Source organism: Balaenoptera borealis (assembly GCF_965194805.1).
Source record: "Balaenoptera borealis genome assembly, chromosome: 2".
Classification (NCBI taxonomy): Eukaryota; Metazoa; Chordata; class Mammalia; order Artiodactyla; family Balaenopteridae; genus Balaenoptera; species Balaenoptera borealis.
Genome location: NC_138867.1, coordinates 180,749,263 through 180,771,214, shown reverse-complemented (window position 1 = coordinate 180,771,214; position 21,952 = coordinate 180,749,263). Strand labels below are relative to the sequence as shown.

General features: G+C 47.9%; 2 protein-coding genes across 7 annotated transcripts in view; one reads left to right on the top strand and one right to left on the bottom strand.

The window, feature by feature from the left end:
• ACSBG2 (acyl-CoA synthetase bubblegum family member 2) overlaps positions 1-21,952 on the top strand; it is a 175,881-nt gene that overhangs the window by 73,988 nt on the left and 79,941 nt on the right. The window contains exon 3 of the mRNA XM_082380623.1: positions 17,686-20,701. The gene's annotated coding sequence lies outside the window, so the exon portion shown is untranslated. The remainder of the gene's footprint in view (positions 1-17,685; positions 20,702-21,952) is intronic.
• RFX2 (regulatory factor X2) overlaps positions 1-21,952 on the bottom strand; it is a 96,600-nt gene that overhangs the window by 63,624 nt on the left and 11,024 nt on the right. Inside the window, exon 1 of one of the 6 annotated variants that reach the window (XM_082380608.1) lies at positions 1,582-11,484. The exons of the other annotated variants lie outside the window; for them this stretch is intronic. The gene's annotated coding sequence lies outside the window, so the exon portion shown is untranslated. Of the gene's footprint in view, positions 1-1,581; positions 11,485-21,952 lie in introns of those variants that run through there. 6 annotated transcript variants of the gene reach the window in all.

Here is a 21,952-nt window from a genome sequence, read left to right as displayed (position 1 = left end):
TCCCCAGACGTCGCCCAGCGTCCCCTGCGGCAGGGTCATCCCCAGGGAGACCCACGGCATTTCCACGCCAACCACACACCCTTCTCCATGCCCGTGGCCTCGGACCTGCTTCCTATCACACAACTGTGCACGTTTGGCTTCTGGACCAGCCAGTCTGCCTCGAGAAAACAAAGTCTGGGCCTTAGTCATCCTTGCAGTCCCCTCCCAGCCCCTAGCGTGTTGCCCACGATGATGCTCCAGAGGTATTTTGGGGCGAGCAGGTAGATGAGGGCCCTGCTGCCTAGGCTGCCCGCCTGTCCCGTCCGCCTTTGCTGAGCCAGCGCCAGCTCCGCCCTCCGCTGCCCGGGGTCCCCAGCCCCAGGTTCCCGGGTGCAGTTTCATCAGTGTCCAGCTTTTGTATTTGGGCAGGTGGAGAAGGCACTGACCTAACTCATCCCCTCCTCCCCACCGCCCAAGTCTGCAGAGCGGCCCACACAGCAGAGGGGGGTGGGGGAGGAGGAGGAGCAGGGCGGGGTGACAAGGAACAGGCCAGGAGCTTCCTCCTGGACAGCATCTTCTGGGTCTGAGCCTGGTGACAGCCCGGCACAGGACAGGGCTGCCTCGCTGCCAGGGCACTTCCCATCCCCCTCACCATCCCCAGAGATGGCCAGTGACCATGGGTGATGGGCAGTACCTCCGTGACGGATTCGGACAAAGAGGAGGCTGGCTTTCTTCATCCCACCGTCGGCACACCTGGGACCTTCCAATTTACCCCTCCTCCCCTCCCCGTCATCACTTCACTCCGGAATTTAAAAAGCAGAGAAACGGCCTACCTAAAAATGGAGAACTTCCACTTGAAATCACAGCGCTGGAGGGGCCCTTAACATCTCCTAGCACGGCTCTTTCACCCGATGGAGGAAGGGCTTTACCCAAAGACATTAGGCATCCAAGCTGCGAGGCCTGATGTGTGTGGGGGCGGGGGTGGGGGGGGGGAGGGCGGGTGGTGGGAAGAATTTTCAAGGAAATTTTTTTAAATGATCAATTTAAAAGAAAATTTTAAAATCAGGCTACAACTCCTGAAAAATGACTTGCCTAAACTGGGACCGGGTATGAAACAATTTTCTGGAATGCAGAGCAGTGTTTCTTTTGGAAAGATTTACCTTCCTCAGTATGCAACGATCTACAACTATCCTGCTGCAACAGGCTGCAGGAAGAATCATGTATTCTAATTAATCTTTGGGGGAATCTCTGAGTAAGTCAGAACTTATTCCTTTTAATTCCAGCAACCCTCGATGTAATTGGATCTTAATGACTGCATCTAATAGGGATGGCGGCCTAACAAGCTTTTTTTTTTTTTTAAACAGCTTGCTTTTATTTGTTCTAGAACACAAATGACATCCCATGATAAGTTTTGACTGCAAAAGAACACTGGGAAACGTGTTCAGATACTTTATATCGTCCTAAGACATTAGCCGGAATACTGGTACAAAGGTGCAGCAAGCATGTTCTGGGGGCATTCAGCCACAGAGCGAATCGCCCTTCAAAAAGAAACACAAATCCGTACAACTAAGCAAGCCTCCCCTCGAGGGCTGTATTACTGACCGCTGGCTGCTGCGTTCTCATACGGGAGGCACTTTTGCAGTTGCTGCTGCGTTAATCAGATGGGCTGCGCTCGAGATGAATAAAGCAGGATTGAGTCCCCACCAAAAATCTGCCCTGGCGAACTTTTCTCAATTTATAGCCCTGGTTGGTGGGCGGGGGCGGGGGGATGACGCAGGGACGAGGGAAAGAAATGTGTCACTGGCTTTGAATGAAGTTCAGGGGCAGTGTTTACCTAAGCAACCGAGCCTGGTAAACATTCGCTATCTCTGGTGGTGCAGTGAGACTGTTTTGATCGAAAGCCACACTGCAAAGTGGCTGCAAAGTGCCCCTCAACAGGGGAAGGATTTGGTGGGAACATCTGGCTTCTCCATTATTTTTTTTTTTTTAATTTTTATTGGAGTCTAGTTGATTTACAATGTTGTGTTAGTTTCAGGTGCACAGCAAAGTGAGTCAGTTATACATATACATATATCCACTCTTTTTTAGATTCTTTTCCCATTTAGGTCATTACAGAGAACTGAGTAGAGTTCCCTGTGCTATACAGTAGGTCCTTATTATCTATTTTATATATAGTAGTGTGTATATGTCAATCCCAATCTCCCAATTTATCCCTCCCCCACCCTATCCCCCTGGTAACCGTGTTTGTTTTTTACATCTGTGACTCTATTTCTGTTTTGTAGGTAAGTTCCTTTGTACCATTTTTTTAAGATTCCACATATAAGCCGTATCATAAGCATGATGTACACGCTCCCCTGAGGGTCATCTGAGTATCCAACTTCTTAAGAGGAATCCGGAAGAACCAGAAGGTTCAGGGTTCAGTTTCCATCACCAGCCAACCTGACACATGACTGTCTTTACGTGTGAACTGTCAGGGTTCGACACCCGGCTTTTCTGATATTCTTGAGCAACAGGAATAAAAACATCGTGCTGAAAAATGTCCGAGGAGTTGTGGCTTATCAGTGACATACGATAAGTAGGCTGGATGGGTGAAGACTTTTATAAACACAAGGAATTAGATTGAAAAAGACATTCGACTTAAGACTGAAATAAGTCTCCAGCTGAGGGAGGTCTAGGACATATTCCAGGGGCTAAAAGTTTTTTTTTTTTTTTTCCCCAATAGCTCCTCTTGGTTTATATAGATGAGATGCCAGCATAACAATACGCCTTCTTCTAAAGTAGACCCCCGGTGGACCCAGGTCTACCTTTGGTGGCAAATCAAACTCAAACAATTTCACCAGGGAAAAATATATGCAGATGTTCAATTAAACCCTGGAGTCCACAGTCCTGGCGCTGTTTGCCAGCCCTCATTGTTTGCTGAGTAACAACGGTTGCCAGGGGCGACGTAGTCTACTCTCTCTCCAAGAGCCTGTTGCTGGGCAACTGCGAGAATACTTCCCAAACCAAACAATGTCATCCCCGGAGCAATCCCCTCTATCTCACATTAACCAGATCTAAAAAAAACCCCTCCCAAATATGTAATCTATTATTTTCAGAAGCCCGAAGAGAAAGGCAAATAATCTCCTCTCTATAGTAACCGAGGGGAAAACAGTTTACCATATTTGTTCTGAAATAACAAAACCCAAGAAGGACCAACTCTCTCTGTGGAAAGCATCGTAGGAGGGACTCTTCAAGCCTTCCTAATGCTGGGAGGAGAAACTGCCTTTTTCTCCAAGAGGAAAGAATTTATTTATCATCCAGCAAACAATGTGGGGTAGCTCATAGCTGCACCCAGGTTTTCTGGGCAGTGGTTAGACAAACTGAAACAACCCGGGGAGATTAAGCTATCCGAAAAACACGTAAGAACAGAGGAGTAGATACCTAATTAAAAAGACTTTTGAGACCATCAAGTGCGTTATGAAATAGGTACAAAGGGAACCGTGGACTCAGTATTACACACGCCTCCTGGGACCGCTGGAATAAACCACAGCATCTGGCGTCCCAGAGCCTGCTCTTCTTGCCCTACCCTGCGAGGGGAAGACTCTCGGAAGAGGAAGCCAGGCCACATCAGGGCCCCGAGATGGCAGGAAGCACAGGGAGGGACACACAGCTCCGGAAAGAGGCCACAGGGAGGTTCCTAGTGTTGGCCAATCTTGACCCACAGAGAAAAGAAAACCAGCTGGACTCAAAGCCAATGCGGCCTCGGCTCTGCGGAGCAGTGCAGGCTGCGCACGGGTCCCTGAGGCTCTGAGACGGGGAAAGGGAGAGGGCTGCCCGCCTCTTACAAGGGGAGCGGAGAGTTCTAAGCCATGGTCTTATCTGGGGGGAGCGTGGCCAAGGATCTTAAAACACGTTGACTGAATGGGAAGCACGTGGCTCCAGCGACAAGGGTCAACAGTTTAGATGATCAAAGCACACGACACTGAGAGACTTGTGCGTGATTAAAGCATGCCCTTTAGCTCTCGTTTGCGGTCTCGCCCCTGATGTGATCATGTCAGGGGTGCACAGAATCTTTGTCTTAAGACAGCGTCCAGGAGTCGCTCCTAGAATAAATGGACAGAATGGATGAGTGTCCCTGACAAGAAGGGAAGGTGGATTCCCACGCTGTTAGAATCTGAATCTGGGCTTCAGGGAGACCAGGAATTTGAGGCCAGCCTCTTGGGCCATTAACCCAGGGCTAAGTGCTAACGTGGAGTGGTCGCCATGCCCATCTCTAGTCCTGGAGGTGAGACCATGAGCAGCCTACACCACGGGAGTCGCCAGGGGACACTCCCATCCGAAGGGAGGCTCTGCCATGCAGCTGTGAGGACCCCAAACCCCGTGTCCAGAAAGAGGATTGACGCGGGAGTCCTAGTTGTGTTATTCATTGATTTCAACCAACACCCACTTACTGAATGCCTAGCCCAGGCCAGGCATTACCCAGGAATCAAAGCAGACCAAATTCCCTTCCCTCATGAAGTTTATATTCTACTAGGCAGTGGGGGGGGGGAGCGGGGGATAGAGACAGTAAACAAAATGAATAAGATAAATATATACTATGTCAGATGGTGACAGATGCCAAGGGGAAAACGGAGCAGAGCTAGGGGCTGCCAGGGTGGGGTGGGGCTGCAACTTTTAAAGGGTTGTCACGTGCCTCCCTGAGAAGACTCACTAAAGAGATGAAGAAAGTGAGGGGCAGAGCCATTTAGGCATCTGGGGGAGGAGCATTCTTGTGGAGGGAACAGCCAGTGCAAAGGTCCTGAGGTGGGACCATACCTGGCTGGTGACTAAAGCTGAGTGAACCAGGAGACAAGGAGGAGAAAAGGTCCGCACAGACCATCACACGGGCTTTGGCTTTTGCTCAGGGTGAAATGGAAGCGACCAGAGGGTTTCAGCGCAGGAACGACTTGATTTGACTTGTATCTTGACCAGGTTCCTCTGGCTGCTGGGTTAAGAACAGGCGAAAAAGGAAAAGGGTGGCAGCAGAGAGAGTAGTTAAGAGGCTAATGTGATAATGCAGACGAGAGACGGTGACATGGCCCAGTCTGGGTGACAGCAGTGGAGGGGTGCCAGTCAGATTCCGGATAAATACTGGAGGTGGAATCAGCAGGATTTGCTAATGGGTTGGATGTGGAGTGTGAGAGAAAGGCGTCAAGAGTATCTCAAAGCCTTTTTGCAATTAGAAGGATGAGAACAGGAAAATTTCAGGAGAAGCAGGCCTGGGGTGCACCCAGGAGTTGAGTTTTAAAGATGTGAGGTGTGAGAGGCTCCGACAACCAAGCCGGGATACTGAGAAAGCAGATGGATGTATAAGTGAACATCTGAGGGGCAAGGAGTAAGCTGGAGCCAGCAGGGTATAGATAATGTGGGCTGGAGCCAGTAGTGTACTGAATATGTGGGTTGGAGGCAGCAATGTATAGATGACATGGGCTGGAGCCAGCAGTGTATAGACGACATGTGCTAGAACCATTAGTATATAGATGACATAGGCTGGAGCCATCAGTGTATAGAGGATGTGGGCTAGAGCCAGCAGTGTGTAGATGACATGGGCTGGAGCCATCAGTGTATAGATGACACGGGCTAGAACTGTCAGTATATAGATGACATAGGCTGGAGCCAGCAGTGTATAGATGACCCATTTAAAGCCACGAGACTGGCTGAGCTCATCAAGGGAGAGCAGAGAAGAGACCCAGGGCCAGGCTCTCCATCATTTAGATATCCTAAAGAAGAGGGAATCCAGAAAAGGAGCCTGAAAAGAGGAGGCCAAAGAAGTACGAGAAAGTGGTGTCCTGAGCACCAAGTGAATTGGAGGCTGGGAAATGACCACTGGATTCAGCGAAGTAGAGGTCACCGTGACCCTGACAGAGCAGTTCCAGAGGAATGGCATGGGCAAAAGCCACAGGGATTGGGGCAGGTTCAAGAGAGACCAAGAGTCATGGAACTGGACACCCAGGAACAGACAAGTGTTTTGAGGAATCTCAAAGATTCCTGGAAAGAGGAGGAGAGGGACGGAGTGGGAGCTGGAAGAGGAGGTCAGTTGAGAGAGAGTTTCTGAAAATGGAAGAAGTAACAGCAGGTGTGTGTCGTGACTGGCAGGATCCAATGGGAGGGAACTGACATGGGAGAGGGGGGAGAATTGCTGGTGGTGTGTCCTTGCATAGATGGGATAGGACCAGAACTCCTGCAGAAGAGAGGAGGGGGTGGCCAGAGTTAGGCGCATGGACGTCTGTCCACCAGCCCAGCACAGAAGGCAGAGCCTCGGCCCAGATGCAGGTGTCACCCCGTCATAGATGGGTAATCCCAAACCTGAAAGTCCCTTCAGGGAGTTCCTGGTCCCCAATCCCATTCCTCAGCCATGGGGCCCCTTTGTTACGATTCCAGGGCCCTCCTGAGTCTACCCTGGGGTGGGTCACTCAGGTCTACAGACTCACAGCAGAGCCCCCAGCAGACCCTGGGCTTGGAAGGGTGAGCTGTCGCTGGGAATGAGCCCACAGATGGCCTCCCCAGGCCCCAGGCTTCAGGGCTGCATGTGACCATGATAGGAGGTGGGGCCTTTGGGAGGTGCGTAGGTCATGAGGGTGGAGCCCTCATGAATGCGATTAGTGTCCTTATAAGAGAGACCCCAGACAGCTAGCTCACCCCTTCCACACCATGTGAGGACACAGCGAGAAGGCTGTGACTCAGAGAGGGCCCGCACTGATCACACTGGCACCCTGATCTCAGACTTCCAGCTTCCAGAACCGTGAGCAATCAATTTCTGTCACTTATAAGCCGCCCAGTCTGTGGTATTCTGATACAGCAGCTTCAACGGACCAAGAGAGACCAACAGCCACCCCCTAACCCCATGGTTCCCCCTCAACAGTCTAACAGAAACCCTGTCCTTCATGTTTGCACACGATTTGCCCTTTTTATTCTTCTCCATGATGACTAGATGCCTCTTTGGAGATCCACCAACATGTCTGATCTTTCCACGTCCAAGTATTACTAGAAGTTTGTTTCAATACACCGATTTTTCTTGCCGTGTCCACATCCAAACACACAACCTTAAATAAGAAGACGCTCTAGGGTCGCACAGAAAAATAAAGCGTATTTCTTGCTCAGTCATGCTTGAACTATGTGAGATTACTGAGAAATTTAATGCAAGATAAACGAGTGAGGCCAGGAATCTTGCTGTGAGAGTTTCAAGAGCAGAGTTCTCCCGCTCTGGGTAACGCAGGGACTCAGGCCAGCAGGCAGAGTCCTCGCCTGTCTTAGGGAGGGAAGGACCTTCCCTGGCTTGGAAGTGGTCACTGGTCTCTGGGCTACCGCTATATCTCAACTGTTCCAGGACCCCAAATTCAGTCTCAGATCCCTTCGGAAGCACCCGGGGATCTCTGAAGAAATGAAAACACAGCGACGAAAGGCAAAATTAGGAATATTGATCTCACCCGTCATCTCCTCTCTCCCCATCTTAAACCCTCGTCCAATCCTACGGGAACAAAAGGACCTTTTATTTCGGGGCCTGTGAAAGTTTCAACCCCAAAGCCAAACCTCAGGGTGCTCTCACAAAATGGTGCAAAACGGGATTTTGTGGACATTGTTGTTAAACCCATTATTCTAATTAAACCCGAGGAGAGAAATCTTGGAGGTATTCTAGGTTTTTAGCCTAATTAAGCCTAATTATTGCTAAGAAGATACACTAAAATCAATTCCATTTTAGAAAGGCATTCTCATCAAAAGCTTGGGGGAAAAATGTTATTTTTGAAATTGAAAAAAGGCACCATAAGACCTTGAAAATATTTTAAATGACTTTCCTGTTACATCAGGATTTGAGATGAGTCTTCATCTCAAACACTTTCTACGGGTGCGGGGTTGGGCAGGGCCCAGAGCAGAAAACCAGTAAGCAGCCCATGGGGCCCCAACAAACGCCCAGCTTTGCCTGGTTCTGGTTTTGGCATCTCCCTTCCCAGCCCCGTATTAAGTCAGCTCCCAAAGCAGAGCAAAAGATAATTAGGGGAAAAAAATGGTATAAAATGTTCTAGCTCTGCTTGAAAGGTGGAAAGAGAAACAGATGAGGACTCTGAAACATAACTCAAGTAACAGAGGACCAGCCTCCCCATCCTCCCTCCCTCTTTTCTCTCGTTCAAAATGTAGTCTTGGACAAAAAGCCACCTCTCGAACCCTCTCACATACCAATATTGGTCCCAGTTCCCCTTGCTTCTAGAAGTCGCGGCGGCTTGACCACCGTGACCTTTGAAAAGCATTTACCACTATTTCGGCATGAATTTTTAAAAGATAAATATTTGAAAGATTTCTATCCAAGTGGAATTTGAAACTATTTGAATAAAGAAAAAAGTAAGGCTGAGCTGAAAAAAAGCCCTCGAAAGCTTACTGTGGGTTGAAATCATGAAGACACGATTGCATTTCCGTGTAAGTCAAATCCTCTTTTTTTTTTTGACACAAATGTCGCGCTCAAGATTAGATTGAATGTGGATGGCTGAGCTCAACAATTTGGGCTAAACCTCTTTGGGGATCTCAGCATCTCCCCAGGCTATTGCTCAGCCCAAGGTGATTAGGAGAGCATCTGTGAGGACGCAGAACACCAACAGAAATCGACCAGATTCTTCACTCTCTGGCAAATAGCAAGTGTGTTTCATCCTTACACATGAATGACCATGGACAACCACAAGAGGACATCCTGGCAACCTCTAGACAGGCCTTCCCCCGGTGGCAGAGGCTCTGGGCAGTGCCCAGGTCAAGGTCGACACTCAGGAAGATGGAAGATGGTTGAGGGGCAGCCCTGGCTGACACGGGCTGCTGGGACCACAGGGGACAGATGTGGAGCTGGTGGAGTCCTGGCCGTACCCTCAGGGGACGAGAGGGGAATGCATCCTGGACCCGTGTATCTTCCCCCGGACACACAGCACCAGCAGAGCGAGACGCCCCAGGAATACAACGCGACGGCTGAGAGTAGGCGCCTGGATCCCAATCCTGGGTCCTCTGTTTGCTGGCTGGGTGACCTTCAGCCAGTGGCTTAAACCTTTCTCATTTCCGTTTCTTTATCCGTAAACAGAGAAAGTAAATCCTGTCTGCCTCTGCTGGTTATTGCGTTAAATAAAATGAAGCCTACAGGGGCTTCCCTGGTGGTCCAGTGGGTAAGACCTCGTACTCCCAATGCAGGGGGCCCGGGTTCCATCCCTGGTCGGGGAACTAGATCCCACATGCATGCTGCAACTGAGGATCCCACATGCCGCAACTAAGACCCGGCAGAGCCAAAATAAATAAATAAATAAATATTAAAAAAATGAAGCCTACAAAGCGTGGGGTTCGCTTGCTGGCCCAGCACGTAGCAGATGCTCTGTAAGTATTCATTAGTGTCTAACTCACTCCGTTTTAAGGCAACCAGGATCAGCTGCTGGGTTTTGCCTGTTTAAATACCTGAAACCCCCCAAGCAGTTACGCCCTTTGCTATCTGTGATCTCAAAACAAACGAGTGAGATCAACACTTCAGGGAGCGCCTCGTGCTCTGTGCTGCGTTCATTCCAGGGCATATTTGTGGGGTTCGTCATTTTCACTGACTACTTCCTACTCGTTTCTCTCCGAGCATCGTGCCAAACGTAGCAGCTCTCCTTCCAAATGAACCCTGCCGGATTGCTGTTATAAAATGACATTTTATCATGGGCCCCCTTTCCCTTTTCAGAAACCCCGTCCTTGCAGGAGACCTCAGAGCAGTGCATCATCCTTCCGGGGGAGTTTAATTCCCCGTAAGGAGATCCTTTTTGCTTTGCCTTCTTTGCCACAAGTTTCTGCGATTTGCATCGAAACGGGTGGCTTCTCCAGGGCTAATTCAAAGACAGGTGACGGCGCCTGCAGTGTCCCCACGAGCCTGTGCCAGAGGCGGTGCAGAGCCAGGCAGCACAGGTGCCTGGGGGGGGGGCGGGATTCTCACCAGAGAGCAGGGTCTGCCTCTGCAGAAAATGACCTCTGGGCATCCCTCGAGACCTAGGATATGTGTGAACCTGCACAGCCAGAGAATGCAGAGCTAGCCAGAAGCAGTGTCTCTTTATCCCCCTCTCAGGATTTATCCTACAGAAATACACGTGTCCAGAAAGGTGCACGGACACACAAACACTGTTCACCACTGTGCAGAACAGCATGATTCATCATAGCCTCGAAGAAGAAACAACTCAATTGTCTGTCAGCTGATTCAGTAAGATGGGGTCCCATCCACGGCTGGAATATTACTCAGCCACGAAGAGGAGCAAAGCACTGACACTCGCTACAATGTGGATGGACCTTGAAAGCATGATGCTCAGCGAGAGAAGCCAGACGTGAAAGACCACACAGTGTGTGCTTCCCTTGATGGGAAATGTCCAGAACAGGCAAACGCACAGAGACAGAGAGTGGGTGAGTAGTTGTCAGGGGCTGGGGGAGAGGGGAGCTGGGGAGTGACTGTTAATGGGCACGGGCACGGGTTTCTTTTCAGCGTGATGGAATGTTCTGGAGTTAGTGGTGATGGCTGCATCCTCTGGATATACCAAAAGCCACTGAACTGTATACTCTAAATGGGCCAACTTGATGGTATATGAAATATATCTCAATAAAGTGGTTTAAAAGAAGACATATGGGCAACATATCCCTGGTGGCATTATTTGAAGCCACAAAAAACTGCAACCAACTTAAATGTCCATCAATAGGGAAATCATTAAATAAATCGTGGTACATCCTCTCTGTAATACTATGATGTCATTGAAATGAACAAGGTACTTTCTCTAAGAAAGATCTCCAAGCTATACAGTGCCTGGACAGAGAAGACTCTCAAATATCTGAGAAAGAATCTATGTTAAAAAATGCAGCTATATATGCTATAAAATAGGTACATTCATTTAAAAGGTCTAGAAGGACACACATCGTATTATTGGAGGCAAGGAAGATAGGAGAATGAAACAGAAACTTACAGTCGTTAATGACTTCTGCAGATGACTTTATAGGAACCTGATTTTTGCATTACTTACGTATCGTTAAAAAAATTGTGATACATTTGTAAGCACTTGAAGGCAAGTCAGTTCTTGTAAATTTGCAGGCTGTACCTAGAGAATGCTGTTTGTGCAGGGAATACCACTACTGTTCAACCCACTTGGTCTACAGTACGCTACCGCTCTTACGACCGGAGCCATTAATGTTAATTCAACATTGAACATTAAAAGAAACCGTACCAGGCTTCCCTGGTGGCGAAGTGGTTGAGAATCCGCCTGCCAATGCAGGGGACACGGGTTCGAGCCCTGGTCCGGGAAGATCCCACATGCTGCGGAGCATCTAAGCCCGTGGGCCACAGCTACTAAGCCTGTGCTCTAGAGCCCGCAAGCCACAACTACTGAAGCCCACGAGCCACAACTACTGAAGCCCACTCACCTAGAGCCCACGCTCTGCAACAAGCCACCACAATGAGAAGCCCACACACAGCAACGAAGACCCAACACAGCCAAAAATAAATTAAAAAAACAAAAACAAAAACGTACCGAATAAACCAACTGTGGTACATTCACACAATGGAACAGGACTCCTGAAACACACACCAGCACGCTGAGTCTCAGATGCATTACACTGAGTGAGAGAAGCCAGTCTCAGAAGCTACACGCTGTGTGCCACCACTTATGTGACACTGTGGAGAAGGCAAAACTACAGGGCCAGGGACAGAGCGGGGTGGCCAGGGGACATGGGGGGAGTGGGGTGAGGGCCTGGCTGCAGACGGGCAGCTCAAGAAAACGTGTTGGGTTGTTGGAACTGCTCTCTGCCCTCTGGGTGGGTGGCAGTTACAAGAATCTACGCGTGTGTGAATACTCATAGAGGGGTGCACCCTGACTGTATGTAAACTATGAATGAACCAAAGGAACAGAGTGAATTTACTGAGTGCCAGACATTGCTTTAGGCACGGAGCATTCAAAGGTGATGACAGCTCTGCCTGGGGCCCCAACATCCTTGGGCAAGGGATTCAGACAAGAAACCAGTCACCAGATACGCAAGGTGATCTCCCACAGATGTGGGAGGTGCCAGAGTGAGCACTCCCTGCACAGGGAGTAGCAGGTGCAAAGGCCCTGGGGCAGAGGATGGCGGGGGGCTGGAGACGCTGGCAGAGACCCCAAGGGCACCGCCAGAAGTCTGGGTTTTATTCCAATTCCTGAGGGAAGCCCCAGGTGGGGGCACACTATCATCTCACTTACGTTCTTAAAAGAGCCTTCTTTTCAGACCATCGGGAGAAAGAGTGAAAGCAGGAAAACCAGGGAGGAAGAAGCTCCCGTGGCATTTACTAGTTCAAATTTTAGAAATAATTAATGCTTCATAAGTTCCTAATTGAGCTTCTTGAGACCCATATACAGAAGCTGGGCTTTATACCATTTTATAAAGAAGCCAAATAACATTCACCCCAGTAAATGGAGGGTTAACTAGCTAAGTATTTAGTTAACATGAAAGTAACTGAGGGCCTCTACTATTTTCTTTTGGCCAAGCCACGCGGCACGCGCGATCTTAGTTCCCCCACCAGGGATCGAACCCGTGCCCACTGTGTTGGGAGCATGGAGTCTTAACCACTGGACCATCAGGGAAGTCCCCCTGCTATTTTAATGCAGGTAAATCATCGCAGCCCACAAGCATCAGCTTGCTTACGAATTCAGTGTTAATTGTCCCTACTGATTTATAAATACCATTATCCAAAAATTAAATACAAGTGTACACTCATCTTTTAAAAGGGCACCTAAGACAGAGGAAACGGACAAGGCGTTGAATCTGTAGTTTGGTTATAGTTACTCAGTTAGGATCAATAGAGTAAATTGATTTCAATCAGGGGTTGGCAAACTTTCTATAAAGGGCCAGAGAACAAATGTTTTTGGTTTCACGGGCCCCAAGTTCTCCGTTGAGGCTACTCCACTCCGTCACCATCTCTAGAAAACTGCCCTGGACCTGCCACAAGGAATGAGCCTGGCTGCGTTCACAGACCTACGGGAGCCTGGGGCAGAGGGAAAAAACCGGCATTACTGATCCTGTCTTTAAAATTTTGATATTTTGCTCATCATGGATTATTCTGACATTGATTTTGATTTTTTAAAATACTGCATTAAGACACTGTTTATGCTGATGGCTGAGTTTTCTCTGGCGCTGCTCCCTCCTTGAATTTTGTGCCCGAGGTGCTGTCTCACTTGCCTCACCCTAGTCCCGGCCCTGGAGCTGTTCCGACAAAACTTCATTTTTGAACACTGAAATTCGATTTTCATATACTTTGCATGTGTCACAAAACAGTCTCCGCTTTCAACCATCTGAAAATGCAGAAAATATTCTCAGCTTGCGGGACCTACCGAAAAATCAGGTGGCGTGCCGGATTGGGCCCCTGGGTGTAGTTCGCTGAGCTGTTTTAGATGGTCGTTTACGAAGCAGGTCCTCATCATTTTTTTAATTAAAAAATTTTTTAATTTAAAAAACATTTTGACTCATCTTTATGCTCCATAAAAATAACTGCTCTCAAATGGGCACTCACATGACTAAACAAATCAGTCCTATTTTTTCCTTTGTGACATTCTTGCTTAGGTTACTTACGATTCCCTTTTCGCCCCAGGTCCCCTAGTGCACCAGCACGCATGCCCAGAACACCCCAGGAGGCCTCTGGGTTTGGTGCAGGGAACACCTGTGAGTGACCAGACGTGCCCTCAGTCTGCCCGCCCGCCCACCGCTTTCCTTTCTGGGAAGGACCATCGACTCAAAAGTATCAATATAATCTTCCCAAGTGAGGGTGTGGAAGTGAAATAAGTTAACGACGCATTATTCACTAGTTAGTATACGACCACAGACAAGATGGATCTTCCGGGCCTTTACTAAAACTGTGACCTATGGTTCGGCAGGAGAGGTGGGACTTATGAGATACAAGGTGTGAAAGAATATGCCTCCTCTAGTGTAATGCTGCAAAACACAAGTGGAGTAAAAGACTTACTATTATTTTTTAAATTGTGGCAAATATATACCACAAAATTTACCATTTTAACCATTTTTAAGTGCACAGCTCAGTGGCATTAAGTACTGATACATTCACACTGTTGGGCCACCATCCCCACCCTCCATCTCCAGAACTTTCTCATCTTCCCAAACTGAAACTCTGTCCCCATGAAACACTGACTCTCCATCCCCCTCCCCCAGCCCCTGGCCCCCACCATCTACTTCCTGTCTCTGTGGATCTGACTCCTCTGGGGACCTCGCATAAGTGGAATCAGACAGTATTTATCCTTCTGTGTCTGGCTTATTTCTCTGAGCAGAGAAATAAGGTTCATCATGTCCTCAAGGTTCATCCATGTTGTAGAATGGGTCAGACTGTCCTTCCTTTTTAGGGCGGAATAACAGTCCATTGTATGGATATACTATATTTTGTTTATCCCGTCATCTTTCAATGGACTCTTGGGTTGTTTCCATCTTTGGGCTACTGTGAATAGTGCTGCTGTGAACATGGGTGTACAAGTATTTGTCCAAGTCTCTAGGTATTTATCCAGAAGAGGAATCGCAGGATCGTATGGTAATTCCATGTTTAATTTTTTTAGGAATGGCCATAGTGTTTCCGCAGCAGCTGCACCATTTTACATTCTGCTGGTCATGCACAAGAGTTCCAACTTCTCCACATCATTGCCAGTACTTGCTATTTTCTGTTTTTTTTTTTTTTTCAATAGTAGCCATCCAAATGGTGTGAATTGGTATCTCACTGTGGTTCTGATTTATATTTCTTAACGATGAGTAATGTTAAGCATCTTTCCATGTGCTTATTAGCCATTTGTATGTCCTCTTTGGAGAAATGTCTATTCAGATATTTGTCTACTTCTTAATCAGCCTAAGTGTTTGTTTGTTGTTGAGTTGTAGGAGTTCTTTATATTAATCCCTTAGTTCTGGATATTAACCCCTTATCAGATATATGATTTGCAAACATTTTTTCCCGTTCCACAGGTTGCCTTTTTACTCTGATCATGTCCTTTGAAGTACCAAAGTTTAAAATTCTTATGATGTCCCATTTATCTATTTTTTTTTTCTTTGGTTGCCTCTGCCTTTGGTGTCATGTCCAAGGAATCACTGCCAAATCCAACGTCATGAAGATTTCCCCCTGGGCTTCCCTGGTGGCGCAGTGGTTAAGAATCCGCCTGCCAGTGCAGGGGACATGGCTTCGAGCCCTGGTCTGGGAAGATCCCACATGCCGCAGAGCAACTAAGCCCTCGCGCCACAACTAGTGAAGCCTGTGCTCCTAGAGCCCGTGCTCCGCAACAAGAGAAGCCACCGCAGTGAGAAGCCCGCGCACTGCAATGAAGAGTAGCCCCTGCTTGTGCAACTAGAGAAAGCCCAAGCGCGCACAGCAACGAAGACCCAATGCAACCAAAAATAAATAAATTAATTTAAAAAAATTTTCCCCCTATGTTTTCTTCTAAGAGTTTTATAGTTTTAACTCTTACATTTCCATCTTTGACTCATTTTGAGTTAATCTCTGTACCTGGTGTAAGACAGAGAAGAGTCCGACTTCATTCTTTTGCACGTGGACATCATTTGTTGAAAAGCCTGCCCTTTCCCCATTGAATGGTCTTGGCACCCTGGTTGCAGTAAATTTTTATAACCCCGTAATTAAAGCTAAGTGACAACACATGAGGGTCTCATCTTGCCAGAAAGGGCACCAGAAAAGTGAATTTGTAAAAGAAGCTGACATAAATTAGACGAATCTGCTTTTCCTCTTCAATATTAATGGATATGTCTGTGCAGACCTCTTATTCCTGCTTTCCGTGGGTGTTTCCTTCCTATTCTTCCCATACGGAATATTTCTTTTTTCCTTTGGGCTGTGCCACGCAGCTTTTGGGATCTTAGTTCCCGGACCAGGGATCGAACCCGTGCTCTCGGCAGTGAAAGCGTGGATTCCTAACCACTGGACTGCCAGAGAACTCCCCCCATACAGAATCTGGGTAGGGCTGATGCACAACACTCTGCAGAGACACAAACACCACAGGAACACCCCTGCCTCTTCTGTTTACTACAAAGTGTTCGATTTGGACCTCATTTTTGCCCTCCTATTTTTCAAAACCTAGAGAATACTTGCGAAGTGGTTTAAACTCTGCAATATGCCTATTCAAACGGCTACAGCAGGATCCAGTAACTGGGTCTGAGGATTCACCAGGGGTTGCACTCGAGGGGAGTCTGTGAACTTGAAATTGACCATGAAATTCAAATGGGGGCGCGTGTGTCTATGCCTGTTCTTCTGGGGAGAAATGACCCACTTTCAGCAGACTCTGAAAGAGGTCTGGACTGAATAAAGGTTAAAGAACCACTGGGCTATATGTCTTTTTTTTTTTTAACTTCAGTTCACAGATTCGAGGACTCCAGTTAGACAAGCCTTGTATAATCCAGGCAGGTGAGTGGTCTTTAGGAGAAAGTGACAGAATGAATCTACATCTTGGAGGAGGGCATGTCACACCAGCAGTGCACCCCGCCATGGGGCCAGGCGGGCGGGTCACAGGAGGGGAGTGAGCCGCCCGCCCCATCTCTAGCAGAAAGCCACTGTCAGGAGGCGGCTAGTCTTCTTCGCCACCACCCTTATTTAGGGATTCGAACAGTCCAGGACGGGACTGTGCTGATGATTAGCTATCCCGTCAACGACTACCCTGGTGATAATTAACCCACAGACCGCCAAGCCCGGAAATGCCACCGACTTGAGGAAACCTAAAAGAGAAACCTCTGCCAGTGGGAAATAAAGGGAAGAGAGAAATCGTGTTTTGTTTTTTTGTTTTTTGAATTGTATCCACCCCAATCAAGCCAAAGAAACATACGCGATTTGCCATCTTTGGCAGCTGACACTGACCAGCCCCGCGGCCAGATCATCAAGGTGACTCCCGCTTACGTTCTTACCCCAGAGAAGCCAGTTCCTCCTTGGGGTCTAGCAGCGATTCCAGCTACAACAAACGATTTCAAAGTCATGCAGGATTCATCACAAGTGGGATTTTAGCTTTACATGAAGGGGCTGAAATGTGCAAACAGTTAGCTTTTTGATCTCTAAACACTGATTTTTTTTTTTTTTTGATTGGCCATTCCACATTTTGACTTCTTACGTGTCACTGGTTCGAGTGTGTTCCAACATAAAGGCAACAGTTTTAGACGCTGGGTCTCCCACACAAGCAGTAATTCATTTCAGAAATCACTCCTAGGCTCCATGGTTCGCGCCCCAAATTCCAGAGCTGGTGCGACCCTCCGAGAGGGACCAGTCCTCGGGTGACAGCCATCGGGGCCGAGTGTCAGCGAGTGGGAGGCCTGAAGGAAGAGGAACCAAAGCTTCCTGATGGCAGAGGACCTGGCCACCCTGAGTGTTGGTCTAAACCTCAGCCTGGCTCTCCAGGGCCTGGAAGACAGAGAGGCTGCCTGGAGAGAAAGGCCAGGATGCTGGGGACTGGGGAAAGCGCCATCTCACAGACACAAGGAGGAAAGGGGATGCAGCCTGCAGGATGGATGTGGCCAGACCAAGACTCTTTTTGTTTTTTAAATAAATTTATTTATTTTATTCTTGGCTGTGTTGGGTCTTCGTTGCTGCGAGCAGGCTTCTCATTGCGGTGGTTTCTCTTATGGCAGAGCACGAGCTCTAGGCGCACGGGCTTCAGTAGTTGGGGCATGTGGGCTCAGTAGTTGTGGCTTGCAGGCTCTACAGCGCCGGCTCAGTAGTTGTGGCGCACGGGCTTAGTTGCTCCGCGGCATGTGGGATCTTCCCGGACCAGGGCTCGAACCTGTGTCGCCTGCATTGGCAGGCGGATTCTTAACCACTGCGCCACCAGGGAAGCCCCCAAGATTCTTTTTAATTACAGCAAATAGGAAAAGATGATAATACAGTAAATATTATCCCCTTCGCCTTAAAGGAAGTGAAAAATAGTGTTAAACGCTGCTGGCAAGTCTAAGCGTTCATACACCTCCAAAGCAGCATCGTGTTCATACTTGCACGATGCTGTACCCAGTGCTGGTCAAATACAACCAGCACTGTGAGTGAGACCAGCCCCTGGTTAACTTTTTTCCTGTAAAGGGCCCAACAGCAAATATTTTAGGGTTAGATGCTCCCTGTTGAGACTACTCAGCCCCTCTAACGTAGGGTGAAAGCTGTCACAGACGATACATATACATGGATGAGCGTGCCAATAAAACTTCACTTATGGCCCCTGAAATGTGAATTTCATGTGTTCCAAAATATTATTCTTTTGTTGGTTTTTTTCAACCACTTCAAAATGGAAGAAGTCATTCTTGTCTCTAAGAGAGGCTAAAACAATTCCGGATAAATAAAAAGACAGGTGTCAAATGACAAATCAGCGTCCAGAGGGTCAAGGACACTCCGAGGGTGATCACCCACAAGCCCATCCAGTCTCCCTCATTGAGAGGAGGAGGCAGGATGTTGGGAAGTCTCTGAAAAGGACGTGCCCACAGCCAGAGCTGGAGACGTGTCATGAGGGAGAGAGGGGACAGCCCTCATGTCCTGTGGCTTCTGACCCTCCCTCCCCTCTACCCCTCCCACCACGTAGCTCTGATGCACGCCCCCCCCCCCATCTTTATGATTCAGGGTCTTTGGGCATTTCACAAAGGAAGAGAAATTTGTGGATGCAGGAAAACTGTAAAAGATGACACCTTTGAATAGACATTTTTCCAAAGGAGGTACAGAAATGGGCAATGAAAAGATGCTCAAATATCATTAGTCATTTGGAAAATGAAATTAAAAACCACAACAAGATACTGTTTCACAACTACTAGGTTGGCTATAATAAAAACAAGGGAAAAGAAGACGTGGAGAAATTGGAGCCCTCCTACACTGCTGGTGGGAATGGAAAACGGAGCGGCTGCTGTGGAAAACATTTGGCAACTCCTCCAGAAGTTGGTCACCGTTTGACCCAGCAACTCCACTCCTGGGTATGCACCCAGGAGAAATAGAAATCTATGTTCACACAAAAACTTGTGCACAAACATTCATAGCAGCATTAAATGTAATAGCCAAAAAGTAGAAACAACCCAAATGTCCATCAGTGGACGAATGGATAAACAAATTGTGGTCCATGCATACGATGGAATATTATTCAGCCACAAAAGGGAAGGAAGCACTGACACTCGCTACAACGTCCATGAGCTTCAACACATGATGCTCAATGGAAGAAACCTGTCGCAAAGGGCCACGGGTTATATGATGCCATTTTAGGAAACGTCCAGAACAGGCAAATCCACTGAGACAGGAAGTAGATTAGCGGTGGCCAGGGGTTGAGGGGAGGGGGAACGGGGAGGGGCTGGTAACGGGCAAAGGGTTTGTTTTGGGGGCGATGGAAAAGTTCTAGAATCAGATAGTGATGAAGGTTACACAACATGGTGAATATCCTAAAAAATCACTGAATTGTACCTTAAAATGGTGAATTTTATGTTATGTGAATTTTATCTCAATTAAAAGAAAATGACCCAGCAAGTGTGGGCAGATGCCAGGCAAGAAGCAAAACAGATGCTCTATAAGCTAAACTTGTTCCTATATTCTTTACCTGAGAAGAAGTGAAACGCGGCACTGCTCCCAACAATGAGAGGTTAGGCCTGAGAACTGACTAGGTCGGAATTCTTTATATAACGTTTTCAGAAGTAAACTTGGTTAACCAACAAAAATACTCCTCACACGCTATCCCAAAGAGACCTTCTGTTTGAAGACCTCAGTGACGTGCGGGAAGGTGTAAGAAAGCCTGTTTTAAAAATGCCACAATGTTTGGTCAGACGTGTCCCGTAAACAGAACTGATTTTGGGAAAGGAGTGAGGAGTGAACAGCTAGGGGCAGGCTTCTCACCATCAGGAAACTGAAAGGAGAATATGTCCCAGTTCGGGAGTGGAGAGAAGTGAAGACTTCCTGCCCACCCCATGCAAGTGAACCTCACTACTGGAGGATAAAGGAGCAGGCAGTTTCGAGAAGAATCCATATTCATGAAACACTAATAAAGGAAAACCAAATTAGGTTAGTGTCTCAGAAGTCTTCAAGGATGTTAAAAAGAAAAATATGATCCGTTAAATTTAAAGTGGGGGGAAAGCCTCCACTAGGGATGGATAACTTTATTCTACTTGGTCGGAATTCTGGTTTTACATTGTTTGTGTAGAGTTAAAGAGAGAGTCTGCACAGTAATGAGAAGTCAACGACATGGAGAGACAGAGGCTGGAGAGCAGGATCTAGAGGCTGCAGGAGGGGGTCCCCGCTCGAGAGGATACACTGCGGCAGGAGCAGGTCCCCTGGCTGGCACTGGAGGGTGATGACCCCGAGGGACAGGTCTTCTGCTGGGACCACAGCCAGTGAGTGCTTTGATGGGGCATCAGCGTAGCAGTTGAACACCACGTACCAACAGGGAATTGGAAGGGGTGGGAAAATGCCGTTGCCATGCAAGCCTCAGCTCAGAGTCAAGGCAACAAGCGTGAACTTGTGTCAGCACAAACCGGCTGAGCGGCTGGGCCTCCCCCGAGGCACCCGCAGCCCTGGGCCCAGCTTGTGGTGACGGACTGGGGCTGAGTCAGCCGCACGTGGGCTGTGAAACGGGTGGAGCAGAATTGACAGGGGCTGGTCCAGGGAGAAGGGGGTGAGGCGCTCCGGAACCTCCAAAATCAGGGGCAGAATACGATGGACGTGGTCATCGTGCATTTTCCTGGGGCGGGGGGAGGACACACGTGTTCACCCGATTGTCCAAAGGTCTGTAACCCGCCGTTCTATGAATGGGACGAGGAGTTAAGGGTAAAGGACTGGCACGTTGAAATGCCCTTAATAAGGAGCTAATTAAATACCTCGGGACACATCCATACAGAGGAATCTCAGGCAGTCAATGTAGAAAGATGCAGCAGACACACAGAGTGATAAGGAAAGATACATACTAAATAATAGATGAAAAGAGCACGTTGCAGAAAAGTGGTCATAATATGATCCATTTTTTTTGCCTACGTGAAAGGAATGAAGCACTGACACACACCACAATGTGGATGAACCCTGAAAACATGAAGCTTAGTAAGAGGAGCCAGTCGCAAAAGGCCAGAGTGAGTGATTCCATTTATATGAAACGTCCAGAACAGGCAAATCCACAGAGACAGAGAGTGGACTCGTGGCTGCCAGGGGCTGGGGAGGGGCATGGGGGTGACTGCTAACGGGGACGGGGTTTCTTTTTGGGGTGATGGAATGTTCTGGAACTAGATAGCGGTGACGGTTGCATAACCTTGTGACTATACTAAAAACCACAGAATTGTACACTTTACAAAGGGGTGAACTTTATGATATGTGAATTACATTTCAATTAAAAAATAAGAAAGTATCAGTGAGAATGTTTTATCTGCACACAAAATATCTCAAAGGATCCATGCTGAACTTTATCAGCGGTGGAAGGGGCAGGAGGAGAGAAGAGGAGGAAGCCAGAGGCTCTCTTTTCCCTTTTTATTTTTTTGCGCTAGTTGAATGTTTTCTACAGTGAAAAGATATGACTTCCCTAATTGAAAAGAGGAAATAAACAGACTTCCGGGCACTGCCCATAAGGATCTCAAAGTCCCCAAACGGTCCCTAGGGAATTGTGGGATCAAACTGCCCAGTGGCCCAGAGTGGACACCTGTTTTGTTTGCAAAGTCCAGTCATGATCACTTTAGAAAATGGCAAACATCTGAGGCAGGGGGGACCTGTGCTACTCAGACCTTTGAGTGAGGCTAGGAAGTACTGAACACAGTAAAGAGCTCAAACGGTGGTCGCCTTTTAAAAAGAGTAGGGATCAGCCATAAAAAGAAACGAAATTGAGCTATTTGTAGTGAGGTGGATGGACCTAGAGTCTGTCTTACAGAGTGAAGACAGTCAGAAAGAGAAAAACAAATACCGTATGCTAACACATATATATGGAATCTAAAAACAAAATGGTACTGATGAACCTAGTGGCAGGGCAGGAATAAAGACGCAGACGTAGAGAATGGA